This window comes from Vombatus ursinus, unplaced genomic scaffold (genome assembly GCF_900497805.2).
Source record: "Vombatus ursinus unplaced genomic scaffold, bare-nosed wombat genome assembly UNPS02014781.1, whole genome shotgun sequence".
Lineage (NCBI taxonomy): Eukaryota > Metazoa > Chordata > Mammalia > Diprotodontia > Vombatidae > Vombatus > Vombatus ursinus.
The window spans coordinates 23,549,051-23,574,581 of NW_020954559.1; positions in this window are offsets into that span (position 1 = coordinate 23,549,051).

A 25,531-nucleotide genomic window follows, 5' to 3' on the forward strand; every position below is an offset into this window, starting at 1 on the left:
CATTCTCAATCTTGTTGTAAAGATCATATGAGATAATGTGTAAATAAAGTGCTATACAAATATTGTCGCTGTTGTCTTATCATCATCATCATCATCATCATCATCGTTGTGTCTTCTATATTGCAGATATTCTGGAGGGAGCCAGCAGAGCAACTGGGCACTCATCCCCAAAGTGTGAGTGGACTGGTTCCCTTTGGCCCAAAATGGCAGCAGAATATTGTTCAATTTCTCCTTGATTCCATTTCAGTGCATTCCTTCCCCTACCCCAACTCCTCAATACACACACACACACACACACACACACACACACACACACACACACAGTTCTGCTTACCCTAAAACTGTCACAAAAATACTTCAAGATGTTTTGCAGGTTTAATCTCTGGGTTATTTAAATGAACTTGGGTTTTTAGCTGGAATTGTTCATATAATTGTTTCAAACCCTGAGATGGTCATAGAAATCCTGTTTTATTATTTTATATAATAGATATTTGCTAGCTATGTCCATATTCATATTTCTGTGATTATCTGTAAAATTTGTGGTAAAATAATCTGCTTCTACCTGAATTATTCAGAGAATTAGAAGAAAGTAGTGTTTCACATTTTAAATGGTCCACACTAAAGCTATACATGACCATTATGTACTAAAAGAAATGTTTAGGGGGTAGTTTGAAATGAATAGATAATAATTATTTGTCTCTATTTTTAACTGAGTTTTCATATGATAATATCTTTTCTCATGGAATTCCACAGTTTTTCCTGAAATACTGACTCAAAATAGTAATTTTAAATGAAGACTTTTAATAGTTACTATAATGTTAATTAATAGTGAAAAAAGCAAACCTATGCAAGAAAGTTTTTAACTCAGTATATACAATTAATGATCATTTGTTGAAAAAAAGTTATTGAATAATTAATAAGTATTGATATCTCATTTATCAACCAATCAATGGAATCACTTACTAACATGAATAATGTTATTAACAAAATCACTCCTTGTATAATTCTTATTTATGAGTTGATCAAAGAAGAAAATGTTCTGTCATTTGGCATAATAACAAGTAATAACAATAATAACAAGTAAAAAATCTTTCAGCTTTATAAAAATTGAAGCTTTTTTCCCTGTATTAATGATTTTGTAAGTTGTTCTTTTCATTTTTTTTTAGTTTCCAAAAGGGAAGTGGGTACAGATTATGTCTTCCATGAATTGAGAAATATATATCTGTGTGTGTGCATGTATATCCCTACATATATGTATATATACATATATGCAAGTGTATCTTCTTAAAGTTTTCTTAAGTGTAATTAGGGTAGTTTTATTGAAGCCTATATACTTTTGTTTGGTATTATTCTATTCTTCCTTTTAACTTAAAGGGCTTGGTAATTCTCTCTCTGTCTCTTTGTGTCTGTCTTTTCAATGTGTGAGTTTGGATATGTGCACATACACACACACACACACACACACACAAACACACACACACACACACCAAGCACCACACATACTAAGAGTAAGATTAAAATGTACTAACAATTTTTGCAGAAAAAATTATGTCACAAATATATATTTCTTTTAGGAAGAGATTCCAAAATGTGTGTGTTCATGTGTGTGTTTGTGTGTGTGTGTGTGTATGTGAGAGAGAGAGAGAGAGAGAGAGAGAGAGGAGGAGGAGGAGGGAGGGAGACAGAGCCAGAGATCTATACAATATAATCTAGTATATTTCTTTCAAAAAGTCTTGGCAGAAAAATTTTTCAGTTTTCTTCTTGAAATAAAGTTTAAATCAGATTTTAAATGTAGAGTAAATATACATTTGAAATAAGCATTGAAGCAGTAGCAGACTCTAGTACAATAAAACACTGAACTATTAACACAAAGAATGAATTTTAAGCATAAAAATGTAATAGACTGCAATCAGGCACTCTCATTACATGATCTGTTATTAGTAACCCTTAAGTTGATAGGACAATGAATGCTTCAAGGAGAATTATAGATCGATGCATAAAAATGAGGAGGGGAACATGTTGAGCTGTGTTTAATACTTTTGTGAATTTATAAACTGTGAGGATCAAAACTGATTAAGATAGTTGTAATACTAGCTTTAAAATCCATTCAGAAACATTAAAAAATATATTGCAACATTGATTTCTTTTAATTGCACAGGTAAATTAATCCCTAATAGGTAAACATTTGTGTTAGAATTCATTCACTCCTACGCTATGACAACAAACCCATTAAACTTTATTTCATTTTTCTATTAGCTAACTCCTAAAGTATTCCTTTCATTTCCCCCTACCAAAAAAAGCTATCCCCAGATGTTAGTTATGTTAAGCTAGTAAAGAATTATTACCAACACATAATAGTATCATGATAATGATGTTCACTATAGAGCAGGATAAGATAGTTTCATCTTGGCCCCCATCCAATGGAGTATAGTTATTGAAGTAACAAAATAACTTCCTTTAAAAGTAGTAAAACCTACAAACTGGAAAATTATATGTGAGTGATGTGGATGAATTCAGAAACAAAAGTAAATCTCTAATGTATTTATTCAAAGAACTGAGTTAACATAATGACATTTAAAAGACAGTTTTTTCCCTCTCTAAAGTAGTTTATGTTCACTGGGTATCTTTCTTGCCTTGCCTTATGTTCTTTTCTTCCTCTTTCTTTTTTAATAATTGGGCATGTTTCTTATGATCTCACATGTGAATGTATATAAAGTGCTCTGCAAAGTTTAAAACACTATACAAATGTCAGCTGCTCTAGTTATTATTAATTATTTGATATTTTCATAAAGATCTTATAGAAACAATCCAGGGGCAAGTCATTATTCTGTTATTATTTTTTTTTTTTACTTAATGTTCTGTGGATTCAGGCACAGGTGCATGAAATAACTGCTTTTGTAATTAAATTCAAATATTGGGATGTAAAGATCATCTTTGGAAAGATTACAGAAAGCATCTTCAAGACAACTTCAGTAGCAGACAGGAGGATGAAGATGATGTACACCTCATCCTGTCCCCTCATGATTTTAATTTCTTATGCTAAGTCTCTGTATTTTGAAAGCTTCTCATTCCATAGAGCTTATAGATTATTAGTATTTGGTTGAGTGGTATTTATTGAAAATGTTTTTGTTGTTGTTGTCACTGTCACTATGATAGCATTATTATCTTTTAAAGATGTAACTCAGAAATTATCTAAGGAAATCTGATGTACTACTGTTTTTGGGTTGTTGTTGTTTTTTTTTTTATATTGAATGTCCTGTGGTCTATTGCGTAAGTGGATAAATTACTTATTTAAAATGATAATATCACTTTTTCATGTGTAAGAAATGAAATACAATGGGTTTGGCTTTCAAGGGCTTTGTCTATTAAAAACCCAACAGAATTTGAACAAGTATTCTTTCCAAATTAATTTCATGTCATAAAAACATTTTTCACAATTATGTAAGTCCCTTTATAATAATTCTGCTTTAGAGAGATAGAACTTAAAGTGCTATTTATATTTATTTGTCAATATAGAAATGGAATACTATATTCTTCAGTTTTTTAAAACTAACTTTTAGTCATAAATTTAAAAAAATAATTGGGTTGAACATACATAAAAAGAAGGGATAAGAGAATAAAAAGAATAAAAATAAAAGTAAGAGAAAAAAAGTAAAGGAGAGACAGAGAAGAGATGGAGACAGAAAAGACACAGAAAGACAGAGATAAATAAGAGATTCAGAGCAAGGAGAGTGAGGGAGACAGACAGACACACACACACACACACACACACAGAGGGGGGAGAGAGGGAGACAGAGGGAGGAAGAGAGAGAGAGAAAGATTAGCTTTTGCTACAGAATGAATCTTCAAAAACTATTAAAGAGACCATATTTTGCCTTTCTTTGTAACCAAGCAATTAACACAGTGTGTTCGGCACATAGTAAACAATTTAATAAATACTTGTTGACTAATATGTTATAGAACATTGTAATCCATCCCACTTTGTGAAATGAATGTCCTACTTGAAATTGAAACATCCTATATGTACATTTTTATTAGAATGAAAATAAAAACAGAACTGTCTGTCAAAAATGAGGATATACAAAGTATTTCAGTAAATACTAAATTTTGAAAAGAATACTTAACTCTTTAATATGTGTGACCATTACTTAGACCCACATAACTGTGCAACATAAATAACAGGATTATTTCTGCAAACAGATGATGTCCTTACTTCAATAGACTAATCAAAAGAAAATATGTGCATATCTATATATACACATATATGTATGTATGTACACATTTATATGTGTATAGGTATGTGTATGTATTTATGTGTGTGTACACCTAAAGGAGTAAAGAAAAATGCAAAAGTTTAGAGATGGTAGCTCAATTGAGAGTCTGGTTAATCCCTTTATTTATACTATCTATATACCACATCTTCCTAACCTACTTAGGAAGAAGAAATGATTTAATAACAACAGACTTTGACTTCAAGCTCTCCTGGTTTCATATACTAATCAAGAATCCATAACCTTTGTGATGAATATTTTTTTAAAAACTAAAAATAAATACCCCATATGAATATATTATTTTTAAAACACCATTCACCAAATAGCATGTGGTTGCAAAAGAACACAGGTTTCTCCCCTTTATGCACATGTTGAATATTTCCATAGCTGGTTGTAGAACCTAGAAATATAAATAAACAGACAAATGAAAAACCATCAGTCAAATCATGCCAGAATGTATTCTGGTAAGATATTATCATCCTTGGGCCTAAAATAATTAACAGTCAAGTTTTGCAGTTTAATATTTGAGTTATTTTCATTATGAAGCATTGGCTTTCCCTTTTCTATAGTTCAATAATGCAGTTCCAGCACTGTTTGAATGAAAAATCATTTGTTTCCCTCAAATGAATATTTATTTTAAGCAATAAGGAGAGGATTAGTGGGCTCTTTTCCATCCAAAGGACTAGATAGTGTGTGATTGTAAGAGTCACCCAAGGAACTCAGCTAGCAATCAGCTTCAAGTTTCCCTTGTAAAAGAAATGTGTAAGGCAATTTCTGAAAGGTTATACTTTAGATGGCAATGTGTTTCTATAAAATACAATAGAGAATTAACTCAAAACAGATAAAAAAGAACCACATAACATTAATGTCAAGCACTGTTCATTGTTATCCCATGATAACCTCAAACCACCTCCCTTAGTTTACAGAATGACAGCTACTAAAGGCAGTGTTCAGTTTTTATACATTTAAGAGACATTTTATCACAATTTGAGAAATAATTATTTTTGAAAGCAAAATTTATTTTGTTTACTCAAATCAGATAAATGTTCCAGGTATTTTATTCATCATTTTTCTACTTATGTATATTGACATTTCTCACTGGCTCCTTCCAGCGCTCTAAGTTGGGACGTCAAAAACTGTGCTTGCAAAAATGAAAGTATCCTCATTATGCTAATTTAGGTTCCACTGATAGGCATGTTCTGTTTTATAAATTACATCCTCTTGTCAGAAGTCAAATTGTATTTGAATAACTTCATGGAAATTGTCACCCAGATTTTAAATTGTGTGCCTTGTATGCCATTGTTGATTTAGTCAGTGAGGAAAAAATGGACATACGTTGATTTGTAAATGGGCGCATGATTGTTTTGTCATAAATGTTATTTAAATGAAACCTAGAAGAATGTGTAATTTTTTTCATGTATATTATGGAAAAGTTTTGCATCCCATAAATATATTTTAATTTTAGCGTTAATAAAATATGCTAAGTAGCATTGCTTGCTGTATATTTTAGTGCCAACAAGTTTGTTTCCTACATACTTGAAATTTTTCCTGAAGGGTAAAATAAATATACATACTTTAATAAAATTATTTAAACATAAAAAATTAAAATGAAAGGTGTATTTGAATTATGAAAATCATTGCATATTCACTAAAAAGGAATTTATCCCTGTTTACAAGCACATGTCATATACAGGGAACACAAAATGTTGTCTCATTCTGTCTGAGCATATTTATAAATATCCAAACATTCTAAAAGTGAAGTTCCTAACATAAGCTAAAACAATATCAGAGTATTTAAGTTATAACTTCAACCCATTAAAAGGATTCTGGAAAAGAATGTATCTGAAGAAAAGAAAGCATATACTGACATGCTCATTTTAGTAGAGAGAGAAATGTATTACATTTCCTTTTCCATAGTTCCTGATAAAAGATATGATTCCAGCAAAAATTTGTCCTTTGCAGAGGCTCAGAGACCTCTGCTCATTCAATTTCACTTTTCAGTGTGACCATTATTGCAGTTGGAGTAATCTTTGATGTTACAAAAAGAGAAGAAATCAAAGTGAAGTGCTAAATCTGTTCATTTTTCAAACATATTAATCTTGTCAAGATAATACATAAAATCAATCCTTGAAATTTTTTCCAGAGCCTTCTCCTCTTTCTTTTATCCAAAATATGAAAACACTTAGGAGGGCAATGCAATGTGAATGACTTCAGAAAAATGATCTGAAGACATGTTTTGTCCAAATGCATTAGAAATGGACACAAATGATATGGCCACTGCGTGGTCAGAGCAGAGTAAGTTCTGTAACTATTGGTATTCATCATCCTCAGTCAGCCCTTGAGATGATGAATATACAGAAAATTTCTCATTCAGCTTTCTGAACAATTTGACTGAGTTTCAGACCCCTGACAGTAACAAATACAAATTGCACCAGCCCAAAAAAATTGTTGGGGCTAATTTTAATATTAATGAATTCTTTACAACCTCAGTTCAGCAGTTTCGATTAAGCTTTAATTAGTAGCCAGAGGGGAATCCAAAACAAAAATAAGGAGTTGAATTGCTAATTAAGTTAGTTTGATGAGGTAGAGTTTTAGTAAAAGACTGGTTGTTGTTGGCTGTGCAGGTTCTGACAAGCTAAAAATACTAAAGATTATCATTATTGTAACTAACATTCTGCATTACCACCAGCTTTCTACAAGGAGCAGACAGTTCATTAGAGTACAACACTTTTGTCTGTCAGTAGTAGAATTAAAGTCTTGTTAATAAGATAGCCGTGCATGGGAACAAGAACCTAAGACAAGCCAACAGAGCTTTAACTTTGACTGGTTATAAATTACGTAGTTATTAGACTCAACTGAATATATTTATATGCCAACAGATTTTTGTCATTCACTGGGCTTATCCCAAAAGCTCTTCCTCTATTGGAAACTGACATGGCAAAGGAATTCATCTTTGATTTTGTTGCTTATTCTTCTTTCTGTACAACTTCCTGAACAACATCATAAATTCTCAGATGGTATAATAAGTATGAAACCTAAAAAAATCAAAAAGCAGGAGAAATCAACTATTTAAAGGTCAAATATCATGATATTTTAGGGTTTTGAACTTCAGACTGTAGCAGATACATTCCACTTTTGTTGTTATTTGGATCTCATTAATATCATCATTGAATCTCAAGGTTATATTATTTTTTTAAAATTAGAAATTAACTATTGCATTCAATTAAATGTTTCTGACACAATACAAATGTGTAACCCAGGCTCCCCAAAGTTTACTAATTATAGCAACTAAAGCTCTCCTCCCATGGCAATTTGTCCAAACTACACATCAAAAATATGTACTATCTTTGTGAGGATTGTAGGGAATGTAATTTGATTTCTCTATCCTCTGATGTTTTCTATAATTTGTATTTTATCCTTTTGCTTAAGGTTTCAAAGCCTACAAACCCAATAACTTAGGGATAAGAGAAGACAGAAAAAATAAATGATATTGTTTCTGAGGTATTAAAGGTAAGCCTGGCTATCAGAGCTGCATGGCACTAGCGAATTGTAATCAGGTACTTTGACTTAACACTGTTTTGTTTTATAATAAGAGTGGTTGCCATATGTTGGAAACCCTATCTGTCGGTATCTTAGGGGCTTCATACCTCTGTAACAAATCCAAAAACTCATTTCATAATTCCTTAAATCTACCCATTGTAATGTAGCTCCACTAGTGTAAATCCACATCAAACTTTCCTCATGAATGTGGCTAGAAGATTACGGATATTATCACTGGAAGCAAAAGGGAAGCAGTGAATTAGAATGCAGTGGATCTAGCAAAATAACTTTCACCAAATCTTCTTTTAATGCATAGTTTACAATTTTCTTTTACTCAGCATGGAACTGATTGAAAGCACATGATCCCTCTCATAAAGAATGCTTTTCTCAAATAGATACATTGTTTAAAATACCTTCTCAATACCCCCAAAATCAGAACTGCAATGCAGTCAATGTAATAGTTATTTAACGACAGCAGAGGATTCATAATTTATCTATTTATAGATAGAGCATTCTATAGTTATATATTTTGCTTGATGCAGCAGCTAAACATAAATTCACTAAGGAAGCAAATCCAACTTCACCTTTTCTGGATATTAGCTTTAAAAAAAAAAGTCTGCTGAGTTTGATAACGTACCATACCATTCACCATCTAGGGACTCTTTAGGGATTGTGGCTTAAACTATGACATACAACCAGAATGGTTGTTTATTTAATCAGAATCTTTATTTTAATTGATGGTATTGAGATCAATACTGTACTTCTCAGTGGTTACTTTCTTCTGGCAACTTATTTGTAGATAAGAAAGAAAAAAAAGCTCAACTTTCTTCTGTTGCATATTGAAATTTCCCATGTGCTCGTTTTCTTCTTGGTATCAATCATGGAGAATGGGAGTGGGAGTGGGGGTTGGGAAGGTTGTAAAAGAACAGATTGATATTCCCCATCCCTGAAAATAATGACAGAATTAAATTAAACTTCTGATTTTAATTTACAATTCATAACTGATAGTATTGTATACAAGATGCCAAAAGAGCTAGTCTATTCAATCAAGAAATCAATCAATTTAGTGTAGAGAGAGACAACCAGTCTTTAAAAATGATGTGATATGGACAAAGAAAGAAAAGTCTTTGTTTATTCCTTTTCCAAATGACTGTTCTAGTGTTAGATAGATATGTTAAAGTAAATGTGAATCTGAATCAACAAAGTAATAAGAGGTTTTTAGTCTTTGTCTTAAACTCCCTCAAAAAGTACTCAAACTTCTGAATAACTGCTAGTTTTTCTGAGTCAACATCCTGAACATTAAAGCAGACTTTGATAACTATTATTTATGTGGGTTTTTGTCTATGCAAGAATACCACTGGCTTTCATACATATGAAATAGGCCACAGAGAATGTTGGTGAAGGGTGTGGGGAGGGGAGAAGTAACGGCAATACATCTGGACTTTTATATAAAGAATGTTTAAAAAATCTAACCCCAGTGTTGGTGTATTCTTTACTTCATTGGTGGAATCAACATGAACATTAAGTTGGGTTTTCTTTTTCACATTTTACCATCGGTAGAATTGATAAAATTAGCATGTAAATCTGTGTGCACTTATAAATACATTATACTAACATATTTGTGGAAATACAATTTACAAATAAATTCCAACACAATACAATTGAAATGACAATTAAAAGGAATTTGCTCAATGCCTAATTTCCCTAATTTGTAAAAAAAATCATTTTTATCTTCTTGCCACAAAATCATCTAAGTAATATATTCCTTAACTTTACTGTATGTGAAACTGAGCAGGAGGTGGATTTGTTTTTAAATTATATCTTTTCCTTAAGGTTAGTTTTTGTTAATCCAAACCGTTATTTTTAAAGTAGGAAATTTATTGGAAGAAGGAAATTGTAGAAACTGAAGCAATTGAGACATATTTAAAATAGATAAAAGGATGCATGGAATTTTCATTGATGGAGGGATAGAAGAAAGGAACAAGTGGTTTCTTTCCATTTGTAATTCAGTTTTGTTTTTGTTTCTCCAGGGGTAACTGGTGGTACAGTGGACAGAGCTCTGGGCCTGGAGTCAGGAAGAGCTGATTTTAAATCTAAACACTATTACATGGCTTCTGTTTACCTCCACTTGCTCAACTGTGAAATAGGGATAATAATCATACCTACCTCCCAAGACTGCTGTGAGAACTGAATAGGATATTTGTAAAGTGTTTAACACAAGTCCTGGAACATAGTAGGTGCTTGATAAATACTTATTCCCTCCCCCACCCCCCATAATGAGAAACAATCATACTTTTCTTTGAAGATTTAATTTTAGGAATACTGAAATAACTTACCTCTGATTTGGGCATAGAGAACAGGGCTAATGACAAAGCAACATGTTTAAAAGGCATTAAAACAACAATGCAAGTAATGTCACATGGCTTCATATTACAGAATGATACAATCCAGAATCAGATAAATCACAGAAATATTATATATATTGTCTTTATTACCCACTCCATTTGAAAGTAAACTCCATGAGGTCAGATCTATCATATTTGCTTTTGTTGATATCACTAGCACTTAGCACTGTGCCTCTTTCACATAATAAAAATATAATGCATCTCTACATCTCTCTACATGTATAGATACTAACTCTGTCTTGTTTATCTTATGTGATAATACTTAGCACTGATATAGAGCTTTTAACTTTTATTTAATATTAATGTTATCATAGTATTATAGATTTAGAGCTGGAAATCACTTTAGAGGACATATAATCCAAGCTTCTCATTTTTACAGATAAGGAAACTGAGGCTCAGAATGGTTCAAGGTCACATGTGTAATAAGTAAAAGGATTGGGACTTGAACTGGTGTTCTCTGACTTCAAACTCAGCCCACGTAACACTGCAAGGAACTAAAATATCCTTTCTTGTAATGTAAAACAGATAAGTCACTTACATAAATGCTCTCCTTCTAAAGAAGGGCAGTTTCTCATGCCAAGTCTAATGTCCTTTCGAGGATTAAATTCACTGAAGACTGGTCTTCTATATACTCATCTATCCTTATTACATAAGGGTAACATTAACACATAACAGTGCCTGCTAAACAGACAATGAAGCACAAAGAAGTTTGTCAAAGAGAAAATTTTATTACCTACATGGGCTATATCTAATTAGCTCTGTGGATGTTACTGGGTGAGGGGGAAGAAAGGAATGATAATACTGTTTCATAAATGAAATATTCTTAGGAAGTAGAGTGAGATAGAGCTTTAGAAAAGTAGGGCTTCCCAGAAAAAGATGGAATCAGTACCCAAGGATAAATTTTATTCACCTGTCAGAAAGAAACTTTGATCAGGTTGCTGCTTTTCTCCCACTAGCAGCCCCAATTCCACTTGAGAGTGTGCAAAAATGTGGCAGTATCCTTGAGAAAGAATAATAAAGACTACTTTGAACTTCACAATCTGGAAAGACAGGTATGTCAAATTTTCACACCTCCTCCATGCTTCTACCCTTAAGGAATGTATAGGGGCATTTAGGATACCTGACAATGGCTTCAGCTCCCACTGATGCCATTCCCCCAGTTGTAGGGGTTGGTCTCCTGTGACCCAGTTCCATTTAGCCACTAACAATTGAATTAGCTTTTAGAAAAGAATATTTACTTCCAAAGGAATAATCACAAATATTAAAGCACTCTATAAATGAATGGTGACTGCAGCATCCTGCCTGGAATCTTTGCTCTGAGGTGCCATGCCTTGAATTCTTAGGTCAGGTGGGAATAACTGCTGGCACCTGCAACTGAGAACAAACACAGAACAAAAGCAAATACTCCTGGTTCATTTCTCAGAGCTTTAGTAAAAGAGATGAAAATAGAGAAAGGAAGTCCTTCCCTTCTTACCAGTTCAGTTCATGGTGCCCTCACTTTGGGTGAACTATGATCTCCACCCTCTGGATACAGCTGGAAAGAACTCTCAGGAAAGAATGCAAGGCAGAAAGAATGACTTTCTCATTTTAACCAGTTTTAAAGATGCAGCCTTTCCAGCTGCACAGCCAATCAAAGAAGGTTTCCCTATCCATGTAGTAGGAGACAGACACAGACTGCCTCCATTTTGGAGATCTGGACATGCACATGAAAAGCCCCTTTACAAAGGGAAACTGACTAACTGATGCTTCATGGGAGTTCTTATGATAAAGTATTGGAAGGGGTACCTTAAATATCTAGTTAAATCATCTTTCAAATAAGCAAATTAAGGCCCAGAAAGATTAAATGACTTGTCTAGATGGGAAGAATTCATGAGTAACATTCCCAAACAAAATCACCTAAATCCATATCATTTCCTTTTACTACATTATAAAATGTCCATCTTTGTCACATACAGTAACACCAATTTTTCTGAGAAATTTGTTTTCACTTAATTGAAAGTTTTCTTTTTTTAATCAATTCACTAGCTTTCTTGATATCTTATAGACAATGACATAAATGATGAGCTGGAAATTATGTCTATAATTATTTTGGAGGCTGAAGAATATCAATCTATCCTTTGAGAAGGAAAGATGGAAACAAACATTTATTAAGCATCTAACATATGCCAGATACTATGCTAAGCACTTTACAAATATTAACTCATATGATCCTCACAACAACAATAGCACCTATCTGTGAGGTAAATGTTATTATTATTCCCATTTTACAGTCAAAGAAACTGAGGCAGACAAGGGTTAAACTACTTATCCAGGGCCACACAGCTAGTAAGTGTCTGAGGCCAGATTTGAACTCAGGTCTTCATGTCTCCAGGATTAACATTTTATTCACTGTACTACCTAGCTATTTGGATTTCTTTGGTATGAATGATAAAATTCTAAAGTAAAAAAGAAAGATTACATATATACATAATAATATATGTCATATAATATGTTTACATATATACATACAATACATGTCTTATGATCTATTATATCATGCTGCCTCACGTATTTGGTCATATATGTATGCAGTATGTATACATACATATATATACATGCACATATGTGTATATTATATATCTAACTACATCTACATCTTTACATCTATTTCTATATGTCTCTGTCTCTATATGTCTATCTCTATCTCTACCTCTATAGTTATCTATATCTATATCTGTATCTCTATATCATATGTAGTTGTATCTACATATGTGGCATATAGAGAGCTGGCTTCAAGGTCAAGAAGACCTGAATTCAAGTCTTGGTTTGATACACACTGACTATATGACCTTGCGGAAGTCACTTACCCACTGAGTGCTCTAAGTATATCTCTAAGATCATAGGTTGCTAAGCAAGTACAGCATGGAGACTAAATTCACCCAGAACTCTCAAACCAATGAAATTATAGGTCTGTTTTTTATCTCAGTCTCTGACAGTATCAATATCAACAGTGACAGAGCTAGATATAGTGGAGATATAGATGAATACACATATATGCATATATATACCATATCTAGTTGATAAATACATATCTGATATATATACACATTCATATATATACATATGTTGATATCACATACATATACACAACACATATAGATGTATAGACATAGAAGAGATAGAGAAATGTGTGTGCGTGTGTGTGTATGTGTGTACATAAATATATACACACACAAATAGAGAGGTAGATAGATATAGGTATAATTCATCATATGGGATTTCAGGACCTAGTGATCTATTATCATTTTCCTATTGTGTGGTTTGAGCTCATATAAGTTGGGGAAAAACTATGCTTTCTTCCTTATCATTTATATACCTGGTCCCTATTCTACTCTTGCCTCAAGCTTTTACCCAACTAGTCAGCAGCTGGGATGCTCTCAGTCATTGACTAAGAAAGGTTAGGCTGCGTGATTCAGAGTCAAATAATAATATTTAAGTTGATTAAATAAGTGAATGTTACCCTTTTCTCCCCATTAGTCTGATCAGAGGAATACATATCAACTCTGTGAAAGGAAGCCATGGGTTCTCCCTCTGTCCCTTCACTTTCAAGGTTTGAGACAAGATTCTAAATTGTATCTCTTTGTGTAGAGTGGCCTGAATCAAAGAAAGGGGGTTATTTTTCCACTATTCAGGAACCTCCTCACATCTCTTTATTCATTCATGGAATCAGACCTTTTGCCCAGGTCATGTCTAAATTTATTCCTTATTCTATAATGGATTCTTTTTTACGTCTCTGTTTTTAATTTTTCTTATTTGATAAAACTTTTTGTTAATGTTCTTGTGGGATCCTTTCATCTTTAGTCTACATGAGATAGGAAATATTAAGAATGATGTTGAGGAACATATGTTAGTCTCTGTTTCTTCCTCTGGTCAATAAATCCTTTGGTGGGCAGATGAGGTCGCTGGTGTACACACTGCAGACTAAGATAATGTGATCATATTTCACCTCATTGCCTCTGTTTTATGAATTCTGCCACCACTTTGGTGCGGGACAGGACAAATATTATTGCAGAAACACAAAGCCATGGTTCTTTTGTCTTTCTTCACCAACTATCAGACCCTATTACTGAAAATTAAGGTTCTATATAATTCTTATTCAGAGATAATTAGTGGTCAGCTTTGTTGTGTAGGGAGATAATGGGACTAATGGGTAGGTTCAATTAAGTGCAAAAAGGCCAGTTTCTGAACTCTGCTCCTATGGCCAGACCCTTCACCTAGAATACAATGCTGCAGGGAAAATGCTGAGTTCTTACCTGCTGTGATTTTTTTAAATGCCTAGAATCAAATGAATTATTTCAATCCCTCTCTCTCACAATTGAAAAAAACCAACCAAACAAAACCCCTCTAAATCATTAGAAAGAAACTATGACTTCATTAGATTGTTGCACATAACAAGATTACAGAAGAATGTGTCAATAATTGGCAAAAGGTTGATCTTTCATTAATTAACACCTTTGAATGAATACAAACTTGTTATCCTCACATTTTATAGGTGAAAAATTAGCATTAAAATGAAACCTGCCATTTAAAGAATTGTTGCTTTGCCAATTTGTAAAAATGACACTTTTCCAAATATTGTTTGCTTTAAAGGTGCAAATTCTGTAAGTCTACAATTTAAGCAACACTTTGTCTGAGCAAGAGGAAGGTATTTCAAGATTTCAATAACTAACTACTGCATTATTCACTAAAGAAGTATATGGTTAATGGAAACTACTTTTGTTACATAAAAGTGAACTCATTTTAGATTTGCTTTCTTTTTTATCACCTGCCACCAGAGGAATAGTTCATAATTGTTAGTCACCCACATATCATTTAAGTTACTTATTTTCATCTGGAAAAAAAAATCAAACTGCCCAAACTCAAAGAGTTTGTTCCAACAAGAGGCACAGGTCTGAGGGAAGAAAAAAACTGGTGATAAATTTTGTTCTCAGAAATATGCTTCTTATTTTGGTGAGGATTACAAATTTACCATCAACAATAATTGTAGAGTTTGAGAAATTGAGAAGATTTTTTTTTAAATCCATGTGAAAGGGAATAGTTATTACTTGGTTTGCTCAAAATTTAAAAAAAAATACTCTAGAGAAATAACATTTTCCCTTGCTACTCAAATGACAATACATTTTTTGTTTTAATAAAAAGACGTATTCATTGACTATGATAGTCTATATTAGAAATTATTATGCCAGGATTAGCTTGCCTATAGCAATGCCTTGAAGTGTTTATCTGTTTCTGGACAGCCATGACAAGATAAAATGTAAAAATGCCAAATTTGATAATAGATCTTTATTTCCAAGAGAGGCCAATAAAGAGAGATTTTTGATATAATAAAAGCATTTAAGTTATTTCCTATTTCATTATAGACAACTACAAAATTTTAGCTTTTTAAACTTTTTTTCTAATCACCATTCAATCAATCAGTCAAGAAACATTTATTAAGTACCTATTATTTGTCAGGCACTGTATTAGGCAATGAGGATGCAAAAAAAAAAATTAGCCTGTGCTGTCAAGGAGTCGTTACTCTATAAGGAGTGAGGTAATGTATATTGATGCTGGAAAAGATTTCCCTTTGGTGCCGTGAGACTTCCCATAAGTTTAAATGGGTAACTAATAAACTCCAAATTTGTGTAATCATTACTCATTGATCCTGTTTTTCAATGTAGAGTTTATTTGTTGGTCATGGGCATACATAGATTAATGTAAAGATGCAAAGTTCCCACTTCAGAAATATGCAGTTTACAAAACAAACCAAATTAAATAAATCAATAGTTGTTTTGGAATTTACTTATTCTGCTTAAAACAAACAAACAAAAAAGATCTAGTCACATATTTCAGAAGAGAAATACTCTAATCAAACTAAGTGGTCTTTTAAAGAAGAGTTGCATGCTTTTTAAATGCAATTTTAGATGTTTATGACAGCATGGAATAGAGGATGGAGAGTTAGCCTTGGAGTTAGAAGGAGCCCAGTTAAGAACCCTTCTCTGACACATACTGAATGTGTCACCATGGGCAAGTCACTTGACATTTAGGCGTTCCTCCACAACTTTCTTAAGGCTATAAGTTGTAGAAAAGATGCCACATAGCCTTGATAGTAAAATCTTCCTTCCCTGCCAGTTTCCTATAGCAATAAATCACAGGTCTAATATCTATCTTTATGTACTTGAATGTGGGTTAAATTGAGAACTTAGTACAGAAGTTAATGAATATGGGTAAAAATATTTCCATCCATACTAAAGAAAATAGGGCAGCTAGGTGGCACAGGGGATAGAGCACTGGCCCTGGAGTCAAGAAGACCTTAGTTCAAATCCAGCCTCAGACACATAATACTTACTAGCTGTGTGACTCTGGGCAAGTCACTTCACCCCAATTGCCTCGCCTTAAAAAAAAAAAAGTCATGCACACCAATACAGACATGTAACTTTTCACTTCAAACATCCTATATCTCCCCTTTTCTTAGCTTTCCTAATCGTAGAAGGTACTACCATCCTTCTAGGCATCAAGATTGACAATCTTCTAGCTACATTCCATTGTTCAATCTCCCTTAAAACTTCTTTTCCATATTATACTCGATAAGTTGGCAAGTCTTGTCAATTCTTTCTGTGCAATAGCTCTTGAATCCATCTTTTCTCCAATTGTATAGACACCATCCTAGCTCAAGGGGCAGCTAGGTGGTGCAACAGATAGAATGCTGGGCCTAAAGTCACAAAGATTCATCTTCCTGAGTTCAGATCTGATTTCAGACATTTACTGTGTGCCCCTGGGAAAATCACTTGACCTTGTTTGCCTCAGTTTCCTCATCTGTAAAATGAGGTAGAGAAGAAAATGGCAAATCACTCTAGTATCTTTGCCAACAAAATCCCAAATGTGGTCATGAAGAGTCAGACATGACAATAACCACGGTATCCTAGCTCGAGCCTTCATCATCCTTGGCCTAAACTACCAAAATAACCTTCTAATTTTTTTTCTAAGCTAAAATAAACAAATTCTCTATTTGGTATTTCAATCCATTTACAATCTAACTCTGACCTATCTTTCCAGGTTTATTAAAAATATTCTCCTCTGTATTACAGATCAAAAGGATTACTTCTTGATTCCTAGGTGTGGTCGTTCCATCTCTCATCTCCTTACACAGGGATGTCCCTTATTCTTGGAATGTACTCCCTCCTCAACTCTGCCTCTTATACAGTTATCCCTAGCAGATCACAACCTTCCCCATCACTATTTCAATATATCAAAGGACAACATAAGAAATTAAATGGAATTTTGGGGGGAGTTTTCTGGAAGCCACAGATGACACACAAAAGGCAGCAAACAACACAGAAAAAGTTTAGCAACTCAGAAATGCATAAAACATAGCATTGTATAATATTAATATATTTTATCTTTTAATACCATAATAATTCAGACTTATTTTCTGGTATGAAGGGAGGGCCAAAAATTTTTATGCAGATTTTCCAAATTGAGGGGCAGGGGCTAAGGGGGATGCCATGCCCCTAATCCCTATGACGTGGAAGAGATAACTAATTTCTAGATTATATCAAGGTTCAGTTTAAGTATGATCTCCTACATGAGACCTTTACTGATTCCCCCAGCTAATAGTAACCACCTCCTTACTTTTATATATTTTAGTTTTATTTTTCTCTATTTATGTTGTTCCCTGATACCCCCCATATAATATAAATTCCTTATGGACAGGGGTGTTGTTTTTCCCTTTGTATTCCCACTTCCTGGTATAGTGTTGGACATACAGGATACTTTTTGAATGAATAAATATTTTGCTTGTGTTTGCTTTCCATTTTTTTTATTTGCTATTTGTAGTGGTCAAGAAAACAATATGTAAAAAAACACTAAGTCAAAACTGAAATATTATAGAGTTTATATTAACTAATTTAGATTTTAAAGAGATAATTATTATTATAATGGCTTAACAAGTTATGGCATATGATTGTGATGAAATGCTATTTTTCTATAAGAAAGGACAAGCTCAATGATCTTAGAAAAACATGGATAGATTTGCAAGAATTAGGGAAAAGTAAAATGAGTAGAACCAAGAGAATGTTGTGTGCAATAACAGCAATATTGTTTTAAGAATGACTTTGAGCAAATGAATCATTTTTGACTATTATAAATACCCAAATTAACTATAAATGACCTATGAAGGAAGACACTATCTGCACCCAGAGAAAGAACTGATAAATGCAAGTATATATAGAATAATTTTATATATATATATATATAAATATTTGTTAAGTCTAATGGTAACCATCTCTAGGGCGGGGGTTAGAAAAGAAAAAAGAAATTTACATGACACCTTTATTATATATTTAAATGGAATAACAAGTTGTACATAATAGGTTTTTAGTGTCACATGCAATCATTTTTTAAAATTATACTGTTATGGAAATGCTTATTTTATCCCATGAATAAAAAACAAACTACATAAAAAGTTTTAAAAGACACATGATAGCAGTGCTTTACAATTATCTCATTTAGATGCTATTTTTATCCCCATTTTATAGCTGAGGAAACTGAGGTTAAGTAATTTGCCCAGGACCACACAGCGAGTAACTGTCTGACGCTGGATTTGATCTCAAGTTTTCCTGACTCCAGAGAACCCTAGAGTTCTATCCACTGCACCACCAAACTGTCCCCTAGTTTATGTAGCTCTGTGTGATACATGAAATAACTAAGAACATTGTTAGCATTTTTCATTTTAATTGACTCATATTAGTTTTCACTGGATTGTTCATTAAGGATAGTTAACCCAAACGAAAGTTTAGAAACCCTTCTCGCTAAATCTAGTTTGATGACACTTTTTCTGTATATTTTTTTAACTTTCTTCAAGTTTAATTGGCAGCATAATTAAATGGAAAGTATAGCATTCTTGAAGTCAGAAGATCTGCATTTGAGTCCTGCCCATCCATCTGCTAATTATGTCACCTTGAATAAGTCACTTTAGACTTCTTCACCTCAGGATCCCCATCTGTTTAGACATAGGAACATGGACCTTTGATTTTATCACCGCAGGAACCCCTGGGTAAGAAAAAAACCATTGAGGACCAACACCTTCTCTGATAATTAGAGCCTTGCAGTTTGCCTGGGCTTCTAAGGCAAACTAGGGTCACACAACCTACATATGTGTCATAGATGGGATTTGAACCCAGATCTTCCTGGCTTCAAGATTGGCTCACTATCCACTGTAGCATACTACTACTCTAAAATGAGTAAATTACTTATACTTCTTATCCCACAAAGCAGTAATGAAAATCAAATGAGACAACAAGAGAGAGAGACACAGAGAGAGACAGAGATAGAGAGAAACAGACAAAGACAGAGATAGACAGAGACAGAGATTCAGAAAAACAGAAACAGAGACAAAGACAGAGAGACAGAGATAGAAACAGAGACAGAGAGACAAAGATAGAGACAGAGAGATGGAGAGAGAGAGAGTAAATAAAATCTAACTTTGTAAACTAATATGTTATTATTGTTGTTATATTTTGGAACATGTAATGTTTCCCTATATTTGCCATAGGTGCACAGCAATGTAGCTACTTATGTGCAACGTGTCATACTTTCAAGGTTAATTTTGTGAAAATGCATTTTATATATTGCAAATTAATTTAACCAAACATTTTAAATGTTCTAAAATTGTCCTAAGAGATATTGCTTCCAAAATGGAGTTAATTATTCATGTAGATCAAAATTACAGACTGAAAGGCCTTTCATCTTAACAGTTCCAATCACAGGACAATGTACTTAAAGACCTTTGCAAACCTTGAAGCACCATATAAATGTTAGATATTAGTTACTATGCTTCTTTTTTTGATAGTACACTTAAAATAACAAGTTATAATTTAAATATCCATTTAATTAACATAGATTTTGTACTTTTAGAGGCTTGTGTTCTGTTTTTTTTTTAACTTGCAAATTTCTTCTTTTACTTTTTCTTCTCCCTAATGGTAACAGTTAAAACAATCCTTTTAAGAGTTTGACAACTTCTAAAATAGTTTAGGGAATTTTGTTACTTAAAGAAGTACAAAAATGAGCCATTTATCTGAAAAAGTAATAAGATCAGAAAGAAATATATGATTACTAAAATTTAATGTATTGTGCATTAATTATACAATAATTTTATTCTGAATTATGCCATGTGTTGTTGTTGTTTTTCTGGGATTTCTTGACTATGTATTTGGTAATATTTGGCTAATTCATCCAATATTACAAGAATTGTGGTTTAAAAAGTAAATAAAAGTTGGTGAAATTTTGTCCCCTTGACTTTAGAATTGAATTTCTAAGTGCAATTCTGGTAAAATTACTAATTTATCCAGCTATTATTCAAAATTGTTTGGTAAAGGCATTTGGGATCCAAATCTTATTTCATCCAAGGAATCATGTGAACAAATATGTTGCTGTCAAATTAAGCAGGTTCCTCTTAGTTCAGGCCTGCATAGACTAAACTGATGAGAACTATACAGAATTACCAAATGAGATACATTATCAAGTGAGTTATTTGAAAAACTTAGTGCAGGGCCTGGCACACAGTATGGTTGTTGCTGTTTATTCATTTCAGTCATACCTGACTTTTTGTAATTCCCATTTGGGGTTTTCTTGACAAAGATACTTCAGTGGTTTACTATTTTCCTCCTCTAGCTCATTTAACAGATGAGGAAACTGAGGCAAACATGGTTAAATGACTGGCCTAGGGCCATACAGCTAGTAAGTGTCTGAGACCACATTTGAACTCAAGAAGATGATTCTTCTGCTCTCTATCCATTTAGCCATGAAGCTACCCTAGCACCTAGTAGGTACTATAGAAATGTTTTCTCCCTTCTCCCCTCCCATAGACACATACAAACTCAGGCCAGCACTCCTCAGAAGCTGTTTCCACAGCATTTTCCACAGGTATTAACCATCTATGAAGGGTTGGGAAATGGTATCATTGGCATCACTATAAATATGGTAGGATAAATGGCATAATTCCCTAAAACTCTGTACAGATTTACAAGAAGCAAATTCTCATATTTATAATTTTTCCAAGATTTTATGTGTAGGTTAAAAGCAATGTGATCTGATATATTTTCTCCTCTAAGCACGATCAATCCTCTGCTCACTTCTTATGCTCCAAGCCCTCTGATACTATCAGAAAGCAATGTAGAGCCAAGGAAATAATACAGTATTTGGAGTCATAAGACCTAGGGTAAAATGCCAGTTCTACCACACATGTGACCAGAAGCAAGTTACTTGCATCTCTGGATCTCTTTTTCCTTGCCTATGAAATGTAACAGTTGGACTAGTTAAGCTTCAGTTCCTCCCAGCTCTAAATCTAAGACAACCTAGGCTCAGTTTCTAAATCTAATACTGGATTTTGTGCAAAGTGGGAATGCAACTTTTTATCCCACAGCTAATACATTCCCGAACTGGGCTAGGAAAGAGTACTAGAAATGGAGTCAACAGACCCAATCAATTTAAATTTATTTTTCCAATTTGCCAAATTAATTAATTAATCAAAATTGTCAAATTTTCCCAAAATGATGATGATTTTTATAATAATAAAATGTTATCAGTTCTACTTAGATTCAAGAATATAAGAAATACCATAACATAACTAATGTGGAAATATATTTTATATGACTTCATATATATATACATAATGGGTGTCATATGTCTTCCCTTTTAAATGGATACATGTGAAGGAGGAGGGAGGAAGAGAATTTGGAACTGAGAAATAAAAATTAACCCAAAAAATTAATAACAGCAAAAAGAAAGAGAAAGGAAGGAAGAAAAAAAGGAAGGAAGGAAGGAAGGAAGGAAGGAAGGAAGGAAGGAAGGAAGGACTAGAACCCAATGTAATGACTCTTCCATGTAACCCTTACGTGGTTTATGCGATCATTGCCTTACTTATCTGCTCTAAAGAGTCAATTTCCTCATCTGTGATATATGGATAAATAAAAGTCATCCCACCTATGGCAATGAAGGCATTGTGAAAATAAAATCAAATAATTCATATGTCAAGTGCTATAAAAGCTGTAAGACATTATAAAAATATATAGTATTAATAAAACACTATGGATCTCTCATCAATAAGTTTAACTAAACCCTTAATAAACTTACTTATATTTTCAGATTACATTATTTGTCAGGTAAGCATTTACTACCCTCTGGGAAAAGTAGGACTTCCTTTTGTCATTTCAAAACTAAAAGTAAAAATTGACTCATTTAACCTTGACAGCATATTAGACTGAAATCTTGATGGAATAATCTACACTAATGCCTATATCTCTTTCCTGTGATTTAACAGCATTAACTTCAGTTCTATGACCATGTTCATTGAAAATATGTAGCCAACCTAAATTCACATAAATGATAGATACATTGAACTGTGTTTATGATAGCTAGTGATCTTATTTATATAAAGTATTTATGAAGTAATGAAATTGTTTTAAAAGTTAAGAAAATATTGACACATTTTGCTACGTCACCTCCATTTCCAACTATATCTGTTACAATCTCATACCCAGTGAGTCCTCATAACAAAAAATAATTAAAAAATAGAAGGGATAAAGCAAATCAATCAACAATTAATGAGTCAACAAGCATTTATTAAGCATTAGGAATACAAATACAAGCAGGGGAGGAGAGTGCTGAATTGGGGCTGGAGGAGGTATCCTGCACCTGATCATACTAGAGAAAGTCTACAATGCAACCTACATAATAATTTGACATAGCTGGCCTGAGAACCCTCTTTAAATAGAGGTGTTAGGAGAAGCCATGTAAACAGAGGAAGAAGCCCCAGGGGGAGAGGATAATTCCATGATTTGAATTCCAGGGCAAGAGTGAATTTTCATGAAGAAGTTTGTGAGGTGTGGTAGAGAAAGTCCAGATTATATCCTAGAGAGGAATGAGACATGGCTGGACTGAGCACCTTCCTTGAACAGAGTTCAATAAATCTAACATTATAAATAATATTCATCCCCACTACAAAGAAAGTACAGAAGCAGATTTTTGCGTGTCTTTTGGGAGGGACAAGTTTGGTCATTATAATTACATAGCATTTGTTTTCATTGTTTTTATTGTCAGAGTTGAATCATCCATGTAAATTTTGTGCTTTACCATACTTTAAGAGGTACATTTTTCCCCTAAATGTTTTCAATACCCAAAGCATTATGAGATCATATATCTAGAATTTTGAGGGACCCAAAATGTCATCTAGTCTAACCTTTTCATTCTTACAAATGGGGATACTGAGGCCCAGAGAAGTGAAGCCTTAATGTCAAGATTCAAACTCAGATCCACTGACCAGATATGAGATATATGGGAATTATATTTTTTTTGTTTTATTTTGTTTTTATGAGGTAATTGGGGTTAAGTGACTTGCCCAGAGTCACAGAGCTAGTGAGTGCTAGGTGTCCGAGGCCGGATTTGAACTCAGGTCCTCCTGACTCCTGGGCCGGTGCTCTAACCACTGCAGCACCTCGCTGCCTCTAGGAATTATTCTTAATATTTTGTATTTATACCCACATATTTGACTCAGTGTTCTGATTATTACACAGTGTGATATTCATCAGACTTAACTCCAAAATGACTTTTGGCAGTTAATAAAAATCTATCCTGAAAGAGAAAGATAATGATACAATGGTGATACCAAAAAAAAATGCAAACTCTGGAGGCAAGTCCAAAAGGAAAACTACACAAGAGTTTTGGGTAAGGACAATACAGTAAAATAAGCATACTGACTCCCAAGGTTGACTTTGAGGGTATCAAATCTCAAGTGAATGTAGAAGTTCTGTTGTGCTACCTTATCAATTGGGAGAAATCCATAGAAGAAAAATTCATAAAAGACTAGTAAGGACAAGTCAGAGATGTTTATTCTTATCACTTGGAAATAAATGCCATGAAGATCAAATACACTCGTACAGCACCCACTTGGTGACTTTGTCACAGACCAAACATTTTGCTGAATGGATTATATATGTCCATTCCTTCATATCAATTATTACATTTTTCACTAAAGCAATCCTTAAAAGCAAACTAGGTGAGTAAATTGTCTCTGTATCATTCATAGATGGGTTTTGAAAAAGCATTTGTAGAAAGAAATGCCTAATATATTGCAAAGAAATGATGGTAAAGGCTCAAAGGACACAGGATTGTATTTGGTGCAATGATAAGTTCAGGTAACTTCCTCTTCCCCTCCCCATTAGACTTGTAGGGGGAAAAAAGATACTATATTATTTAATGCCCTGGATAAGTGCCTTTTATGTGTTTTAACTCACCTTCTTCTTAGTCATTACCAAACTTACCAACCCTGAATCACATGACAAAAACAGATTTAGTGAATATTTTCCACTAATAAGGCAATAGATTAAATTGTAAATGAATTGAAAGGTGAAATCATGTAAAGCCCCCTGGTTATATGGACACAGAGGTTAATGAAGTACAATAGTCACAAAACCAAGTAAGCAAATTTCTTTTTATCAATTTTAAGCTGACATTTTCCAACAGAACTAAATGGTATTGTATTGCTATTAGGTGGGTGACATCAGTAACTATTTTTATTTATAGGGTCTTTTATTTTTATAGTTTTAAATATTGCTATTGATTTAAAATACAAAAGGTATTGAAAAACAGTATAGAATAGTGGAAACATCAATAGCTTTAGAGTAAAAGAAAACATGGATTCAAATCACATGTCTGAGTCTTACAACCTGTTTGATCATGAACAAATTATTTAAATTCTCTTGGCCTCAGTTTCCTCATCTGTAAAATAAAGAGGTTGAGAGAGATGGCCTCTGTAGTCCTTTCCAGTTTTAGAGCTGTGACCCTATAAAAGATTATTTTTACACAGGGAGGAAACATTTTCACACTAGAACTGATATATTCAGGCAGCATTAAGCATAATTTAAGTCAGATCTTGCTTTGAATAAACAAATATATTACACTGGGGAGGTGGTGGCAAGAGACAGATGTCTAGCCACTTTTACATATATTTTGCCTTGCTTATGAGGAAAATTGAAACAAAATCCCTGGGGTTTATCAGGTTGGATCAGGTTGGAATGCAAACATGTCCCATTAGGGTCAATGAACCAATTCTGTTTTGTTTTGTTTTTTTCCTAGGCTATTGTTGACCACCTTCCAATCCTTTTGTGCAGAGTCTCACAGATATGCACTCACAGCTCTGAGGAATCCAAAGACCCTGAATTGCACCATCTGACAGAATTCCCCTGTATTCAGGAAAGTTAGAATCAGGGGCCCCCTAACCTCTCCAAACTTTGAAAATAT